This window comes from Lissotriton helveticus, chromosome 12 (genome assembly GCF_964261635.1).
Source record: "Lissotriton helveticus chromosome 12, aLisHel1.1, whole genome shotgun sequence".
In the NCBI taxonomy this organism is placed as follows: Eukaryota; Metazoa; Chordata; class Amphibia; order Caudata; family Salamandridae; genus Lissotriton; species Lissotriton helveticus.
The window spans coordinates 589,413,971-589,430,247 of record NC_136073.1 but is presented as its reverse complement, the minus strand read 5'-3'; positions in this window follow the sequence as shown (position 1 = coordinate 589,430,247).

Here is a 16,277-nt window from a genome sequence, read left to right as displayed (position 1 = left end):
ACCACCCAGCATTCCCCTAGGTCTCCCGATAAAAATGGCACCTCACTTGTGTGGGTAGGCATAGTGGCTGCAACAGGAAATGGCCCAAATCGTACTGTGGAGACTTCAAAATTACCTTTAGCAAAACGTCCTGGTTTTGGGTGGGGGGGCACCTGAGATTTTGGCCCCGGGCTCGGCAGCCATCTTGGGAAAGTACCTCATATTTAACTGAAAAAAACACATTGTCCACATATTTTTGTGTGGATTCACCGTGCCGGCACACATGTCCTACCACCCAGCGTTCCGGCCCAGCGATTCCACACAGAAATATGTGGAAAGTGTGGATTTTTCAGCTAAATTTGAGGTTTGCATGGCATTCTGGGTAAGGAAACGTTGGGGAATCCACGTAAGCCATACCTCATTAGACTTCCCCGGGTGTCAAGTTTTCAGAAATGTTTGGGTTTGGTACTTTCTCAAGATGGCCGCCGAGCCCGGGGCCAAAATGTCAGGTCTCCTCCCCTACAAAACCAGGTAGTTTTGCTATAGGTAATTTTGAAGTCTCCACAGTACGATTTAGGCCATTTCCTGTTGCAGCCACTATGCCTACCCACACAAGTGAGGTATCATTTATATCGGGAGACCTGGCGGAACGTTGGGTGGGAGGAAATTTGTGGATCCATGTAGATTTCAGAACTTTCCCACACAGAAATTTGAGAAAAAAATGATTTTTAAGCTAAATTTGAGGTTTGCAGGGGATTGTGGGTAGGAAAAAGTTGGGGGACCCATGCATGCCATACCTCGATGGACTCTCCCGGATGTCTACTTTTCAGAAATGTGTGCTTTTGGTAGGTTTCTCTAGATGGCCGCCATGCCTGGGGCCAAAAACTCAATAGGTTTTGGGCCCTTGCCTGGCGCAGGTACTTGACCCACCCACATGAGTGAGGCATCATTTTTATTGGGAGACCTAGGGTAATGCTGGGTGGGAAGAAATTTGTGTATCCACATAGATTACAGAACTTTCCCAAAAAGAAATTTGAGATGAAAGTGATTTTTTCAGCTAAATTTGAGGTTTGCAGGGGATTCTCGGTAAGAAAAAGTTGGGGGACCCACGTAAGCCATACCTCGCTGCACTCTCCCTGGTGTCTAGTTTTCAGAAATATGTGGGTTTGGTAAGTTTCCCTAGATGGCCGCCAAGCCCGGGGCCAAAAACTCATAGGACCCCCTTGCAAAACCAGGTTGCTTTGTGATAGGTAATTTTGATGTCCCCTCAATAGGTTTTGGGCCCTTGCCTGTCGCGGGCACTAGGCCTACCCACACAAGTGAGGTACCATTTTTCTTGGAAGGCTGTGGAGAACACGGGGTGCGTGGAATATTGTGGATCCACACAGATTCCAGAATCTTCCACCACAGAAATGTGGGGAAAATGTGTTTTGTGGACAATTTTTTAGGTTTGCAAGGGATTCTGGGTAACAGAACCTGATGGGAGGCAGTCAAGTCACCCCTTCCTGGATTCCCCTGGTTGTCTAGTTTGTAAAAATGTACAGGTTTCCTAGGTTTCCCTATGTGCCGACTGCGCTAGGGCCCAAAATCAACAGGTAAGCATATTGCTAAAAACAAATCAGTGCCTAGTCGGCTTTCTGCTGCCCTGCGGGGGGATATTGGGGGCTGGAGTTGCCCGGTATGCCCCCAAGGGGGGAAGAAACACTGTGGCTAGTTTTTTGGGGGGTGGGGCCTGCCCAGAATGGGCATACCAATGCACCCACACATAAAAAATCCATATAGATTTATTTTAATAATAGTATATATATTTTTAACAGATATTCTTCATCATCATTAAAAACAACTTACCATGACAAAAAAACCAGAAAAGAGAAAACAACAAAAGAAGGACTATTATTTGAAGAAAAGACAACAGCAATAATTAGATGAACTACAACATGTGGGAAAAAGAAAAAGACTTGTGGTAAGAGGACAAAATAATGTATTAAAAGACTTTCAAAGACTAGAAACAGTTTGCACAATGTTAAAAGTAGAAAGAATACCTCAACAACAAAGAAGAATGAGAAGAAAAAAGGAGAAATTAATGGGAAATCACGTTTTCAAAAAACAATGTATGGTAAAAGGAGAAAGAATCAATTTGATGAAATAAGGAAAAGAATGTTTAACAATAAAGTTGTCTTTAATTTGTTAAAAGATGTGAAGAAATATTTTTAAAAAAAGATCAGCATTTTATAAAAAGAACAAACAGATTGAAACTATTGTTGAGAAGGCTTTTGAATTAAAAAGGAAATTATTCATTTTAGTTTTAAACAGAATTCGATCATTAGATAAGCCAATGCATTTTATGACGGACAAAAGTAAAAAGAAGAGACTAATTAACAGAACTAACTTTTGAGGTATTTATTTGGGTGAATGGAAGCACAGTTCAAGTTCAGAGCCTTTTTTTTAATGAAGAGAGTTATTTTCAAACCGATAAATTATTGCAAGCAGTTGATACCAATGGTCATGCTTATGAAGTAAAAAATGGTTGTCCAATTGAAAAATAAAAGATGGTTCCTAGAAATGTAGAAGAAGTGATAGCTGATGAAGTTCTAGGGAGACGTACTAAAGTCCCAGTGTATACTTGGGATTGTATTAGTATTTGTAGTATACAACAGGAGTCTATTGATATTTTACGTCATTTCTTACGAGCGTATAGTAAAAGAAATGTTAAACAAACTATTAGGATGCGGCAAGGACTAGATCCTTGAAAAGTGAGAAAAAATACTAGTTTGCAAGGTCATTCTCTGGCTTGTCTTTCTAGAAAAGTGTGTCAATGTGATTTTCAACATTTCAGAATATTAGCACTACATCACTCTCAAATGCGGAAGTTAGTCAGAAGATTGTATTACGCAAAAATTCCAGCACTAATGTGAAGGGACTTAAACAGTGCTTTTTTGCATGGGTCAGTATCAGATGTAAAAAAGTTTGTGATGAAATAGAGTTTTGTTACTTTGGTCCTGAACAAGAGTGTAGTCAAAGTGAGACATTGATAGAAGTAGGTGTTGAAGAAGACGTGGAACATAGTAGTACTGAGAAATTTGAAGAAGAAATTACGAATTTTAAGGTAATTTGTTGTGAAAGACCAAATTATGGGGCCGATTATGATGGCGGACGGACCTGAGTCCGTCCGCCACCATAGAGTAGGAGGGGACCTCCGCATTGCCTGTGGAGTTCCCTCCTGTGCAATTAGGATGTGACCGCCACCCTAGCGGTCACATCATCTATGTTTACCATTGCGGCGGGTGCGGCTTCAAGCTGCACCCGCCGCAATGGTAAAAAATGCATACATTACATTTGTATGCAGAAAGCGGCAGGCACCGTGCGGTGCCTGCCGGTTTCTGCATACAAATGCAGGGGGGTACCGTAGGTACCCCCCATGTGCACCCCCCGACCCCCCCTTCACCAAGGGGGCCCGCAACGGGCCCCCGAAGTCAATGTCCGTATGCTTTTCCACGGCAGAAAAGCCACCGTGGAAAAGCATATGTTTTCTGCCACCCTAATATGGCTGGCGGTGTCTGATAGACACCGCCAGCCATGTTAGAGCTTTTCCGCTGCGGTCCGAAGGCGACCGCGGCGGAAAAGCTACGGACGGATTTTGAGACCCACCGCCATCCTAATTTGGCGGTGGGTCTTTTGTGCCTCCGCAGCGGGTTTCCCTCAACCTCCGGGCCGGCGGTGGCTTCCGCCGGCCCGGAGGATGCGGGAAAACTGCGATCCTAATCGAGCCCAATGTTTATATTTGTTGTCGACAAACTCACTATAAAAATCAGACTAGGAATGTTGATCTGTATTTAAAAAGTGGAAAAGAAAACAATGATAAGTGGAAGGAAGGAATTTGCAACTTTTTTGTTGGTAGAAGATTGCTTTGATTTGGGTAGTGATCAACGTATTTGTAAATATTGTTATAACAAATTTGTAGACAACAAAATGCCAGCTAGAGCTGTACATAATAACCTAGAGTTGGTAGCTATTCCTCCAGAACTGGTAGATTTAATCACGTATGAGTGACCGCTGCGCCTCTCACCAGGCCGGGTCACCCCCTTGCTCCTCCTGCCGCCTCCTGCTCCTGACAAGCCAGCCTTTTTGCCGCATTTTCCGCCGCTGACGCCCACCTGCCCCCCCGAGCGGCCCAGCCACAGCAGAGCCGCCCACTCGCCAGTTTTTCCCGCCGCAGCTCCACACAGGCCCCGCCCACCACCGGCCCATTGGCCGAACCGCGACCGACGCCCAGCTGACCCGCCCTCCCGTCCCCCTTCTTATGACGCCCCCAGAGCGACCGCGCAGCGGACGCGCGCCGCGGGAGCACCGATTGAGCGCCGAAGGTGCGCCAAAGGTAAGCCCATCTGCGCCCGTCCGCGCCTGGACCGTGCCCAGTGCCAGACCCCCTGGCCCCCGCAGAAACCAGCCCACCCGCCGGACCTACGACGCCACCGAACTCTACGCACTCAACGCCGGTAGATTCCCGGGCTGCTACCGAGCCACCCCGAGACGCACCCACGGACCCTTCTGCTGCCACTCCTGCAAGTTCACCTGCATCCGGACCTGCACCTCTCCAGCACCGACCAAGACGAGCAACAGCAGCAGCCACCTGAAATGCATCCTGCTCAACACCCGCTCCGTCCACAGACACGCCGTCGAGCTCTGGAACCTGCTCGACACAACTTCACCAGACGTCGCCTTCCTCACGGAAACCTGGATGAACGCCTCTTCAGCGCCCGACATCGCTATCGCCATCCCAGACGGCTACAAGATCATCCGTAGGGACCGTATCAACCAGACCGGAGGAGGCATCGCCATCATCCACAAGAACACGATCCGCATCACGACCAACACCGACGACTCCCTCCCACCCGCCGAGCACCTGCACTTCCAGGTCCACATCAACCCCAAGACCACCCTCAGAGGCACCCTCATCTACAGACCCCCGGGACCACGCACACAATTCAGCGAGGACATCGCCGACTTCATCAGCCCACACGCCCTCCTCTCCGCTGACTACATCCTCCTCGGGGACCTCAACTTCCACCTGGAGAACAACAACGACCGCAACACCACCACCCTGCTGGACAACCTCGCCAACCTGGGACTCAAGCAGCTGGTGACCACCCCCACCCACTACGCCGGACACACACTCGACCCCGTCTTCTCATCCAACAAGGACATCACCTTCAGCCACGCCACCGGACTCCACTGGACGGACCACAGCTGCGTCCACTTCAGCTTCAGAAGGACCACGATCCACCACCACCAGCAACAGGTTACACGCAGAAACTGGAACAGGATCTCAGCCGACCAGCTCGCGACTTCCCTGAGCAAGAACCCACCCACCAGCGCAACGAACCCCAGCCAAGCGGCCAACAACCGCACGCAGTGGATCAGCGACTGCGCAGACGACCTCGCCCCCCTGAGGACCCCGCCCACCAGACCCGGCAGTAAGAAAGTCCCATGGTTCACCGACGAACTCAAGAGCTCCAAGAAGAACTGCCGAGCCCTCGAGAGAACCTGGTGCAGAGACCCAACACCGGACAACATGACTGCCCTCAAGCTCGCCACCCGAAAGCACCACCAACTCATCCGCGCCACCAAGAAAACTGCTTTCAAGGAACGACTGGACTACAACGCACACAACAGCAAGGAACTCTTCAACATCATTAAAGAGCTCTCCAACCCCAACGCCGGAAACAACGACATCACCCCTTCGCAAGACCTCTGCAACTCCCTCGCCTCCTACTTCCACAACAAGATCGCGGACATACACAACAGCTTCAGCACTCAACTGACGCACGCCACGTCCGAACCACCGCCCCCCACCACCACCCTCCGCGCCTGGACCCCGATCGGTACCGAAGACACCGTCCGCACGATGAACTCCATCCACTCTGGATCTCCGACCGACCCCTGCCCCCACCACGTCTTCAACAAGGCCGACGCTGTCATCGCACCCCACCTACGGGACATCATCAACACCTCCTTCGACACCGCTACCTTCCCGGAGAGCTGGAAGCACGCCGAACTCAGCGCTCTTCTCAAGAAGCCATAAGCCGACCCCACCGACCTCAAGAACTACCGCCCCATCTCGCTCCTCCCGTTCCCTGCAAAAGTCATCGAGAAGACCGTCAACAAGCAGCTGGCCGCCTTCCTCGAGACGAATGGATCCCTCGACCTCTCACAGTCTGGATTCCGGGCCAACCACAGCACCGAGACCGTCCTGATCGCAGCCACCGATGACATCCAAGCACTGCTTGACAACGGAGAAACAGCAGCCCTCATCCTCCTAGACCTCTCCGCGGCCTTCGACACTGTCTGCCACCGTACACTAGTACAGCGTCTCAGCAACGTCGGAATCCAGAAGAAGGCACTGGAGTGGATCCCCTCCTTCCTCGCCGGAAGGACACAGAGAGTCCGCCTCCCCCCGTTCAGATCTGAAGCCACCGAAGTCATCTGCGGCGTTCCCCAAGGCTCCTCGCTCAGCCCAACCCTCTTCAACGTCTACATGAGCCCCCTCGCAGCCATCGCACGCCAGCACAACCTCAACATCATCTCCTACGCCGATGACATCCAGCTGATCCTCTCCCTCACCAACGACCCCGCCACCGCCAGAGCCAACCTTCACGAAGGGATGAAAGAGGTAGCCGAATGGATGAAGAACAGCCGCCTGACACTGAACTCGGACAAGACGGAAGTCCTCATCCTAGGATCCTCACCCTCCGCCTGGGACGACTCCTGGTGGCCCCCCGCCCTAGGCAGCGCACCCAAACCAACAGACCACGCACGCAACCTGGGATTCATCCTGGACTCCTCCCTCTCCATGACCAGACAAGTGAACGCCGTCTCCTCGTCGTGCTTCAACATCCTGCGCATGCTACGTAAGATCTTCCGGTGTATCCCCACCGAGACCAGGAAGACGGTCACCCAGGCCCTCGTCACCAGCCGCCTGGACTACGGCAACTCCCTCTACGCCGGAACCACCGCCAAACTACAGAAGAGACTCCAGCGGATCCAGAACGCCTCAGCACGACTCATCCTGGACATCCCCCGTCGCAGTCACATCTCCGGACACCTGAGAGACCTGCACTGGCTCCCGGTCAACAAGAGAATCACCTTCCGTATCCTCACCCACGCACACAAAGCCCTACACAACCAAGGCCCAGGGTACCTCAACAGTCACCTCAACTTCTACGCTCCCAAACGCCAGCTCCGATCGACCGGCCACGCCCTCGCCGCCGTCCCCCGCATCCGAAGAGCCACCACAGGGGGACGGTCCTTCTCCTACCTCGCCGCCAAGACATGGAACTCCCTCCCGACCCACCTCCGCCTGACCCAGGACCACCTCGCCTTCAGGAAGCAACTCAAGACCTGGCTGTTTGAGCAGTAGCGGACCCCCCTCCCCTAGTGCCTTGAGACCCTCTGGGTGAGTAGTGCGCTATATAAATGCTCTGATTGATTGATTGATTATTCTGATTCAATCTGTGTACCCGTTTCAGGCTATTGTTCGTATGGAGCCTAAAACAGCTAAAACAGGTACATTGCCTCTCACAGATTTACAGAGAATAGAAAAAAAAGAGTTGTATATTTACCTTTAGATTTAAAGAAAAATATTTAAACTATTGGTGTAGAGAAAGAGTAAACTGAACCAGTAGTTATTCCAGTTAATGGTGTTCCCACGAAGAGTCGGAAAATATGGCAAGAATTAGTAGAAGTCAGCAAAGTCCAAAAGGCAACGTTATATCTCATAAAAAACAATGATTACTACAAAAATGTGTATGTGGAAGAGGAAGAAATAGTTTTAGGAGATGGTAGCGAAATGTCAAGTGGACAAATTAAAAAAGTGGACATGTCCAAAAGTGAAGAAATGTATGAATATTATAGTGTACATCCTTTACATTCCAAAGAAGTGATAGGAAATACTATTGAATTATTCCAAATGAAGAAAGCGAAGGATACTCCCATGAGTGTTTGGGAAACAAGTTAGGAAGCTCGTTGTTTTCCACAGCTCTTCCCCACTGGAAAATGTGGACGATATGATGAACGACCAGTACAGATTCCCACATCAAAGTATAGGACAACCAGATTGTACTCAGAAGATCCAAGATTTTGACAGTGTATCCCATATATATTTCATCTTTTGTTTGAAAGTGACTTCTCTGGACTCTCATATGCAGTCAACCACATATTAAAAACAGGAGTTCATCTTCAAAATGTTTTTGCAAAGGAACTCATGGACAAAGTACATGAGAGAGATGATCATTTAGAATCTCAATTGGTTAATTTGATGGCATGTCAGCGTGATACTAATGAGTATTGGTATCGGCGTAATGGAGAACTTAAATGCATGTTAAGGAACTTTGGAACTCCTATGTTGCTTGTTACGCTAAGCTGTGCTGAATACGCATGGGTCGATTTACGTGAATTTCTTTAAGAAGCAAATTCAAATATTGAAAACATGGAATTGAAGACACCTGGTGAGCTGTGTTCTTCGAATCCTGTAAATGTGTGCAGATATTTTAATCATAGATTTCAAGCTATGATGTCTTTTATCTGCAATAAAAAGAATCCTCCTCTTGGAGAAGTTATTGATTTATTTTGGAGAAAGGAGTATCAAGCTAGAGGTGCTCCTCAAATACATATGCTTTTGTGGATGAAGGATGCACCCAAATTTGGAACTGATTCGGATGAGACTGTTTTATCTTTTATTGAAGACTATGTTACATGTGCTATACCAAAAACAAGAGAAGAAAACACCTTAAGGCAACAAGTGTTATGGTTTCAAACTCATCGATGTGGCAAATACTGTCGACGGAAATATAAGTTGAACGAAAAGTTTTAGACCAAATGTCGTTTTGGTTTTCAACGTCCAGTAATATCCAAAGGAAGAGTAAACAGTTTCATGTCAGCAGTGAGACATACCATCACTAGAAAATCTCCCAAAAATACTTACCATTTTAAAAGAAGTGAACAATCAAAGTATACTAATGAATATAATCCAGTTATTTTGTTGATGTAGAATGTTAATATGGATATCCAGTATGTTGCGGATAATTCCATTGATGTTGCTCGGTATGTAACGTCAAACATTAAAAAATCAGGAAAGAAGGAGTTGAAAGAACTGTGGGAAGAAATTTCCCATGAGAAGAGTCTTAGTAAAAAATTGTACAGGTTTAGTTTGAAGATGCTGTCCCATCGAGAGATTGGATCCTATCAATGCTCAGATTGGTTGTCCTCTGCAAGTTTATATTCAAAGTCAAGAGGAATAATTTGGGTTAGTCTAGGTCTTGCTGCAACACGAAATCGAGTACTTAAATCTATACTACAAATCAAATATTTAACATTAAATGAACCGGTAAGCACCGATATTGTTAAAACAAACATGTTGGATATGTACTATCCAAATAGAAGTCCTCATCATGAAAACATTTGTCTGTATGAAGTGCTGCAATATTACAGATTTAAGAGAAATATTACAGAGAACATAAATGAAGACAAATATGCAGTGACTGGTTCAGAAGGATGTTTGGTGAAACATAGTAAAGGAAATCTGATTGATCATAGGAAACTGAGTTGTGATACTCATGATAAAAGAGAATTTTACTATTTAGCACTTCTGCAACTCTTAAAGCCTTGGCGTATGGGACTAGAATAACTTGGAGATTTTCAGTGCTATGAAGATTCTTTTAATGCATGTAAAGATAGCATTGAATGCACAGTTTTTCTAAATTATCTCAAAATGTTGAATATATACATATATATACATATCCAGTTTCCACTCTCTACGCAATATCCATTACGCCAAAAAAGACGAGAGAGACGGACTCTTCAAATCAACAGCAGCCGCTGGTAACTTTATTTGTTTTAGTTTTTAAAGTGCATTGCTGTGCCCTCTACCAAACGCGTTTCGGCGTTCCCGGTCGCCTTGCTCGCTGGTAAAATATATATACATATATATACACACACACACACACACACATATATATATATATATATATATATATATATATATATATACATATATATATATATATATATATATATATATATATATATATATATATATATACATATATATATATATATATATATATGTGCTGCTTTCCTTACGAACAGTCGGTTCGTGGATGTTTGTAGCTGTGATATATATATATATATATATATATATATATATATATATATATATATATATATATATATATATATATATATATATATATGTCCTAAAAACAACAAGCTCACAGGGATGTTGTAGTTAGGAAATAGGGAAGTAGAATTTTAAAAAACCTTAGAAATTCACTGGAAAAAACAAAGATTACAGGGATGTTATAGTTAGGCTCAGATTTCATCTGTACAAAAACAGTGAAATTCTGCAGTAATAGTTACTTGAGCTAACTATAACTTACGCTCTGAAATGCACTGCTTATGACCTCACATAATATATCACTCAAGACATGGTCAGTGACGTCACTGATGACATCTCAAATGACATCACTGATTACCTCATCAAGTGATTGTAAGTGCTTTTAAGAGTTTATGGTGTGAAACATACACTAACCCACTACAAAAGTAAAAGTACTATACTAGGTGCACTACTAGTGAGTGATACTACTTCTAACGTATATTAAGTGAGTCACTAAGTGACTGTATGTATCCTTGTGTGTATGGATTTGTAAGTGGTTATATGGGAGTATAAGTGGGTGTGTGAGTAGCTGTGTGGGTTAGTGAGATGCTGTGTGAGTGGCAGTATTGGTTAGTGAGTGGGTGTGTCAGTGACTGTATGGATGTGTGAGTGGCTCTATGAGTGGGTGAGTGGGTGTGTAGTGACTTTATGGGTGAGTGAGTGGCTGTTTGAGTGGGGGTTTGGTTAAGTTATGTTATGTTATGTTAATAGTTTGTGTAAGCGCGACAGCTGCCCCAGCAAAGAGGCGTCCCGGCGCTGAAGATCAACAAGTGCAGTACCGATAGAGGTGAAAGAGCTGAAACAGGCAATCCTAAGTAGGGGGGAACAGATGGGTCTTAACGGCTTTCCGGAAGGCGAACAAGTTCTCCATAGAGCGAATGTTTATTGGCAGGGAGTTCCAAAACTTAGCTCCCAGTACCCTGAAGGAACGGCCGCCAATGTGACAGAGTTTCGTGCGAGGTACAATCACAAGGTGTTGACCCAATGAGCGCAAACAGCGCTGAGGCACATATGGTGTTAGAAGCGGGCGCAGAAGTTCAGGGCACCTGGATTTAATGATCTTGAATGCCAGGGTAAGAGTTTTAAACTGAATACGGGATTCAATAGGAAGCCAGTGCCGTTTTCTGATAGTGGCTCTGACAGAGCATCTGCGAGGGAGACCCACCAGAATTCTTGCTGCCGAGTTCTGAACTCGTTGTAGTCGTGCAATCTCAGATTTATTAGCGCCCAGAAACAGAGCGCTGGCGTAATCCAGTCGAGAAAGGATTGTGGCCTGTACAATAGGCTGCCGAACTTTGGGGTCAAAGAACTTCAGTATCGGATTAAGACTCCGCAGCAAGCCCACACAGGTAGCTGCCACTCTTTTAGTGTGGGTCTGGAAGCTGAGCGAGGAGTCCATCCAGACTTCCAGGTTTTTCACCAATGATTTGGGTGGTGGAATGGTGCCCAAAGAAGATGGCCACCAATGCTCATTCCAGTAGGCGGTGTTCTTCCCGACGAGCAGCACCTCCGTCTTGCCTGCATTAAGCTGCAGGCAATTGTCTGTCATCCACTGGGCTACTGCAGCCAGCCCATCCCTAAATCTCGAGGCCGATGTGGATGGCCCTTCGGTAAGAGTGATGACCAGCTGAGTATCATCTGCATATGAAACCAGCGTAAGGTCCCACTCTTTAGCCACTACCGCAAGTGGCTGCACGTAGAGATTGGGGTGGGCTGAGTGCAGAGCCCTGAGGGACTCCCTGGCCGATGGAATGGGACTGAGAGAGATACGGAGGAGCTGACACCCGGAAGGATCTGTTCTTTAAAAATGAACGAAACCATTCCAGGGCAAGACCGGTAATCCCCACTGTCGCTAGACGATATAACAGAATGTCATGTGATACCGTATCAAAGGCCGCGCTGAGGTCTAACAGAATCAGCGCATCACTCTGACCGGCATCAAGAATCATCCGGAGATGTTCGGCCGTGGCCAGTAGGGCAGACTCAGTACTGTGGCCAGGCTTGAACCCATTTTGTTACGGGTCCAGGATATTGTTTTGGTGCATATATTGGGACAGCACATTGTTTACGTGGGCCTCAGCAAGTTTGGACACCCATGGGAGCAGGGAAATAGGTCTGAAGTTTTCTGGTTTAGAAGGGTCCAGGGTGGGCTTCTTAATGATAGGGGAAACCATGCCTGCTTCCAGGCAGTAGGGACACTGGCCGAAGAAAAGGACAGATTGAGTATAGAGGCCAGAGGTTGCAGGAAGTGCGCCAGAGACTCAGTAAATTGTGCCGGCCTCATGGGATCTGCCGGAGATCCAGACTTGACTTTTCTACAAAGTTTAGTCAGGTCATCATAAGTAAGTAAGTAAGTTGGTATGTGAGTGACAGTATTGGAGAGTAAGTGTCTGTGTGAATGGCTGTATCAGTGAGAGAGCAGATGTGTGAATGCTTGTATGGATGTGTGAATGGGTATATAAGTGGTTGTTGTGTGTGTATTGGTGAGTGAGTGGCTGTGTTGAGAAGTTACACGAGTGAGTGAGTGGGTGTGTAAGTGATTATAGGTAAATAAGTGGGTATGTGAGTAGCTGTATGGCTGAGTGGGTGGCTATGTGAGTTGATGTACAGGTGAGTGGCTGGTTATATGAGTGGTTGTATGGGTGAGTGAATGGTTGTGTGAGTGGCTGTACGAGTGATTAGGTGGATGAGTGAGTGCCTCTATGGAGGAATGAGTGGGTATGTGAGTACTGGTATGGGTCTGTTAACGGGTATGTGATTGGTTGTGTGGGAGTGGGAGTGGTCATACGAGAGGTTTTATGGGGGTTTGAGTGGGTGTGTGAGTGGTTCTGTGGATGTGGACTATAACCCCTGAATTTCACTGGTTGTGTACAAGTGAAATATGAGCCTAACTATAATGCCCCTGTAACCTTTGGTTTTTATATTGAATTTCAGAGTATTTTTTTATTTTTAATAAAAAATGTGTTTCAAATCGTAGAGTCCAGTGTGGTTGAGTGGAGTGTTATTATGTGGAGGGTTGTACATATAGTGGAGGAGAGTGCTATAAAGTTTATTGTCTTAGAGTAGAGTATTGTAGAGTGGACTAGAATGAAGTAGAATAGAGAGGAGTGACGTTTCATTCTGTGTAATTAAGTGTTATATAGTATAATGGCATGGACTTTCATATAGTGGAGTCAAGTATTGTAGGCTGGAATGGCAAGTTGTACAGTGTACTGGTATGTTGTCTAACAGAGTAGTGTATTGTAGACTATCAGAGGGGGTCGAGGGTTTTAGAGAGGAGTAGGATGAAGTAGAGTGTTGAGGAGTGGAGTATCGTCAAGTGGAGTGCCGTAGAGTTCTGTGGCATACAGTGTAGTAGAGTGTTGTAGAGTGGAGTTGCATAGAGTACAGTAACGTGTCAAATAGTGGAGCAGTGTAAAGTGGATTATTGCACATTAGCGCAAAATGAGGTTAAGTCTCATACAGTGCTGTTGAGTGGAGTGCAGTAGAGTACAGCGAAGGAGAGTATAATAGCGAAGGAGAGTATAATAGAGTAGAGAGCCATGTCATATAGTAGAGTGGTGTATCATTGAGAGCAGTGGAGTGTCTTTGAGTGTCATTCACTGTAGTACAGTGGTGTAGAGTGGATGGCCACAGAGTGTAGTAGAGTGGCATAGAGTGCAGTACAGTGTTGTGGAGTGGAGTTGCATACAGTGGAGTATAGTGGACACTGGAGTCCAGTTGTGTAGAGTGGAGCAAAATGTCATGGAGTGGAGTAGCATTTCGAAGGCTATGGTGGTGTAGAGTGCAGTAGAGTGGAGTGGCACAGCCTACAGTCTGGTAAACTATTATTAATTGGAGTTGGGTAAAGTAGAGTGGAGTGCTGTATTGTAGAGTACAGGAAAGTGTTGTATAATTGAATAGAGTCTTGTACAATTTAGTGTATGGGTATAGAGTTGAATATAGAATTGGACAGTGAAGTGTACAGGGATAGAACAGAGTAGAGTGTCATAGAGTGCCATAAAGTGTAGTAAGAAGACTTTTAAAGAGTGGAGTGATGTAGAGTGGAGGAGAGGGTTGTACAGTGGAGCTGTGCAGAGTAGAGTGGAGTACACTGTAGTGGCGTATAGTGGATTACAATAAAGTGGAATAGCATAGAGTAGAATAGAGTACAGTGGAATTCCATACAGTGGAGTGTAGAAGAGTGGAGTGGAATAGCGTAGAGCGGAATGGTGTACAGTGGTATGGCGCAGAGTGGGGTAGGGAACCGGTTATTTACATTTTGCCTTCTGGGTACCCCCAATTAATCATTACTGGAACACCGTGAAGCCCCCCTCCCCCGAGCGTTTTTGGAATCCGGGGAACTGCCACTAAGTCAAGAAAGCTTACCGAGGGCCTAAGGATTGTCAATGATTAGAACTGCAAAACAATACACAAAAGTACAGAAATTTTTTCAAACAAATACACAAATAATGACACATTTTATTTAAGTGACAAACACATATAAATATATTTTTTTAACCAACATTTTAATTTTATTATGAAGGTTGGAGCTTTTCTAAATTCTACTGAGGCCACTCCTCATCCAAACTATATTCTGTTTGATACACTTGCACTGCTCCCACTAATCAATCTGAGGATACTAATTAAATTTTTGTCTCCAATATCAGATTCTTTCACACTTACAGTATATTTACAAATGTTCAATTGTACATTTTGTTAGTTTATTTATATACATTGTATTGATCTGTTAATATTATTTAAATTTATTTGTGGTGGCGGACTCCTGAGGAGGCTTCGCAGACCCCCAAGGGTCCCCAGACCACAGGTTGGGAACCATTGGAGTATGGTATAGTGGATTAATGTAGAGTGGAAGGGCGTATATTGAAGTGGCATAGCGTAGAGTCGAGGAAACTGTTATAAATTGGATTGGTGTCTCATACAGTAAAGTAGAGTGCTGTGTCATAAAGTGTTGGAAACTGGAGTAGAGTGTTGGACAATAGAGCGTAAGGACATAGAGTCAAGTAAAAATTTGGACAGTGGAGTGTATGGGGATAGAGTGGAGTAGAGTTTAATAAAGTGGCACAAGGTGTAGTAGAGTTTTGTAAAGTGGAGTTATACAAAGCGGAGGAGAGTACAGTGGGGTGATGTAGAGTGGAGTAGTGTACAGTGCAGTGGCATACAGTGGAATAGCATATAGTGGAGCAGCATACAGTGGTGTGGTGTACAGTGGAGTAGATAGACTGGAGTTGCATACAGTAGAGTGGTGTAGAGTGGAGTGTTGTACAGTGGAGTGGCATAGAGTACAATAGTGTAAAGTGTAGTAGAATACAGTGGAGTGGCGTACAGGGAAGTGGTGTAGACTTAAGTGGGGTACAGTGGAGTGGAGATGAGTGTAATAGCATACAGTAGAATGGCATACAGTGGAGCGACACCCAATGGAATAGCATAGAATGGAGTTGCATACAGTGGAGTGGGGTACAGTGGAATACCATACAGTAGAGTTGGCACAGACTACATTTGCATAGAGTGGAGAGGCATACAGTGGAAGAGCATAGAGTGGAGTTAAGTGGAGCAGCGTAGATCAGCATAGAGCAAAATATCGTAGAGTGGAATAGCGCAGAGTGGATTAGAGTACAATGGATTGCTGAACAATGGAGTGGAGTGGACTGGAGTGGCGTAGGCTAGAGTGGCATACAGTGGAGGGGGTAGAGTAGAGTAGCACACAGTAAAGTGACATAGAGTGAAGTGGGGTTGAGTGGACTAGTATAGAATGGAGTGGAGTAGCGTACATGGGAGTAGCATAGAGTGGCGTAGAGTATAGTGCAGTGACATACAGTGGAATAGCGCAAAGTGGAGTAGCGTACAGTGGAGTGGCACAGAATTAATAGCATACAGTGGCATAGCATATAGTGGAGTGACATAGAGTGGAGGGAAGTTCACTGAAATGTTGTAGAGTGGAGTTGCATATTGTGTAGTAGCGTAGAGTGGACTGCCATAGAGTGGAGTTGTGTGCAGTGTAATACCGTAGAGTGGAGTGCCTTACAGTATAATCGCATATAGTGCAGTAGTGTACAGGGGACTGGTGTAGAGTGGAGTGGTGTAGACT